The 3,573-nt window shown below is 41.6% G+C and overlaps 1 pseudogene across 1 annotated transcript; it reads left to right on the top strand.

Moving 5' to 3' along the window:
* The first annotated feature begins 218 nt into the window (after window positions 1-218).
* LOC308265217 (carbonyl reductase [NADPH] 1-like) lies at window positions 219-939 on the top strand (annotated as a pseudogene). The gene has a single exon. The product of its transcript is annotated as a carbonyl reductase [NADPH] 1-like (transcript).
* Window positions 940-3,573: the final 2,634 nt, after the last annotated feature.

Genomic DNA, 3,573 nt, shown 5'->3' with positions numbered 1-3,573 from the left:
ATTTGCTTCTTTTAGATATATAATCCAATGCTACCTTATTTTACTGCTCAAATTGTGCCATCTGGGTGCTGTACACCCAGCCATGTTGTCCAGCAGTTGAGTGGTGCTAGTCACCTGGGCCAGCAAGGGCATCGACTTTGCCATCATGAGTAACCTGTGCTGGAAGTTCTCCAGGGGCATGGTGCTCATAAGTGGGAGGAGGCACAGGCTGGGCAGCCATGCAGCAGCTGAGTCCACACTTCCACCAGCTGGACATCAGCAACCTGCAGAGCAACCACACCCTGCACAATTTCCTGCTAAAGAAATATAGCAGGCTGGACATGCTAGTCAACAATGCAGGCATCACCTTCAAGAATGTTTATCGTACATCCTTTCACATTCAAGCAGAAGTAATGATTGATACCTGAGTTGTCTGCATGGGGCTGCTCCAACTCATAAAACCTCAAGGCAGAGTGGTGAATCTGTCAAGCATGTTGAGTTGGGCAAACCTAAAATGCTGCAGTTCAGAGCTGCAGCAGAAGTTTCCAAGTGAGACCATCACCAAGGAGGAGCTGATGGGGCCCATGATCAAGTTTGTGAAGGATATAAAGAAGGAGCAATAGAAGGAAGGCTGTCCCAACTCTGCCTATGGAGAGATCAAGATCAGTGTCACAGTTCTGTCCAGAATCCTGGCGATTCTGGAGCCCAAGCAAGCAGAGAAGAGGGGACAAGGTCCTCTTGAATGTCTGTTGCCCAGGGTGGGTGAGAGCCAACATGGCAGGGTCCTCAGCCACCAAGAGCCCAAAGAAAGGAGCAGATACCCCTGTGTACTTGACCTTTTTGCCCCCACATGCTGAGGGGTTTCATAGACAGTTTATTAAGGATAAAAATGTTGATGAATGGGGAGCTCATCTCACACCTTCACCCATAGTCCCCATTTTATACCCTGTCCTGTTATGACCCAAAGCACATTTACACCATCAAAACAATCTTTATCCTGTTAGGCATGGTGGTCCCTTCCATGTATTTCCAGCTACTCAGGAGCCTGAGACAGGAGGATCCCAAGTTTAAGGTCAGCCTTGGCAAGTTAGTAAGACTTGGTATTAAAATTTAAATAATAATAATAATAAGCCAGGCATGTTGGTGTACAATGGTAATCCCAGTACTTGGGAGGCTGAGAATAAAAGGTCACAGATTCATGACAAGTCTTAGCAACTTAGGCCCTCATCAACTTACTGGGACCTTATTTTGAAATAAAAAACAATAGGGGTAGGAATGTAGCTCAGAGGTTGAACAGCCCTGGGTTCAATCCCCAGTACCACGTAAGTAAGTAAGTAAGTAAGTAAGTAAGTAAGTAAATTAATGGGCTAGGGATGCAGCTAGCTGGTAGAGCATCCCACTATGCAAAAACAAATCATAAATCCCTATTCAGAACAAAATTCTTAACATCTCTATCCACAACCCACTAAGTGGGTAGCCTACTGGTAGAGTAGACTACCCACTTAGTGAACTACTGGAAGTGGAAGTAACTAATGTAAATTAATCCATAAATAGTTTTCTATAAAAAAAATTGTGCCTTTTTTGCACACTGGGCTGTCTTTCAGTTAGTCACTTTGCTATACTGCCATCATTGTGTATGAACACACATGTGTGTTTTGGCAGTCATGCTTACACACATCTCAATGCATCACTGTGTATGTATGCATATATATGTACATGTACACACGTGTGTGTATGTGCTCATGTGTGTACTCGTGTATGTGTGTGTGTGTGTGTGTCTGTGTGAGCACTTTCATGCCTTCTGGTGTATATGGGCATGTGAATGCATGTGCATATGTGCTCATGTGTGCACTCGTGCATGTGTGTGCATGTGTGTGTGTGTGTGGCTGAGCACTTCCATGCCTTCTGGTGTTACAGTGTGCTCCAGGCTCATGTTGCATATTTCCTGTTCAATTTCTGGAATCGGCTATTTCTTCAAAGAGCCTTGGTTCCTCCTATTGGATAATGGAATTAGAAACCAAGATCTGAGTGCTGGTGTATTTATTGTGTATGGAATACTATTTTTTTAGGCCCTTTCAGCTTACAGAGCAATGAAGTATTCCAGGAGATGTACAAGCACACAGGCATGATATCTGTGAACCTCTGCTTGTGTGCTAAGTAAGCATGCACTCTGTTGTCTCCAGTCCTGGGCCACAGGCTCACCCAGCCTCCCCTGGCATGTCTGTAACCTCTGACTGCAGCGAGAAACCCAGGCCTATCATCAGCCATATACTTGAGCATTTGATCTCAGCATACATGTTTTGCAGAATTTGAATTGTTAACCTGTACTCTCAGTGGGAAACAATTTTATCAACTTAAGTTTGTCACTAGTTCCTCTTGCCATTGTCTTAGAAATTTCACGTATCTCTAATGTCTTTTGGGTTAACACCTTTCCTACCTTCTTTGTTGAGGTGTTTTATACTTTTGAAATACACTTATATTCTCTTGCCACTGTGTTTATTCCTGACAGGGAGCCCCTGACTTCCTAAGTATTTTTTTCTACTTGCATAGATCAACCCATTAATTCCCAAGTTTTTACCTCTGAGAACATAGTAAATGTGCAAATATTCCTATACGTGGTACATTTGCTACTCAGCTTAAGTTTTTGTGGGTGTTCCACACATGAGACAATGGGACAAAATGAGCTCACTGTGTGCTGTTCAGTTCTTGTGCTTTGAAGAATTAAAATGTCATGTATCCACATTATAGTGTCATGCAGAATGCCTCTATCACCCCAATCTCTGCCCTGAGCTTTACCTATCCACTGCCCCTTGCTGAGCCTCTGACAATCACTGATGTTTTCCTATCTCTGTAGATCCATCATTTTCCAGAATGTGATGTAATTGGAAATGTATGATAGAAAGGCCAGCTTTTGTGCTGTGCTGTGCACATTAACAGCTCTTTTGTCTGTTTTGCTTGATACCTCATATCTTTGGTTGCAGAATAATATTCCATTGGACAGATATTTTATCATATTTATTCCACAGTTTGTCTATCCATTATAATTTTAAAGGACATATTGGTCCCCTCCAGATTTTGGTGACTATAAATAAAACTGTTGTGAACCTTTAGGTGGAGGATTTTGTGTGTACATAGATTTTAAGTCCAACTGGGTAATACTTTAGAGCACAATTTCTTGGTTGTATGACAAGACTATGCTTAACTTTGTAGGAAACTGCCAAACTCTAAAGTGCAGGCTGGTTTTGCATTTCTATCCTCAAGAAATGAGGGTCCTGCTGCTCTACATCTTCCTGTTTTTAGTACTGTCAAGTTTGGAACATTGAGCCACTTTAATAGGTGTACCTTGGTATTTAATTTTTAGTTTGCAATTCTCTAATAATAAATGCTATTGAACATCCTTTCATATGATTTATTACTCTTAGAATCTTCTTTAGTTAGTTTGTTCAGGTCTCTTGCCCACTATGTAATAGGTTATTCTTTAAATTATTGAGTTTTAATAGTTCTACCTATATTTTGTGTAGAAGTCCTCCCTCAGATATGCCTATTGCAAATATTCTCTCACTCTGTGTCTTATCTTTTCATTCTCTTGCCAGT

Source organism: Muscardinus avellanarius (assembly GCF_963383645.1).
Source record: "Muscardinus avellanarius genome assembly, chromosome: 7".
In the NCBI taxonomy this organism is placed as follows: Eukaryota; Metazoa; Chordata; class Mammalia; order Rodentia; family Gliridae; genus Muscardinus; species Muscardinus avellanarius.
Note: the sequence above shows the minus strand (reverse complement) of the source record. Positions and strands in the feature narration are given on the sequence as shown.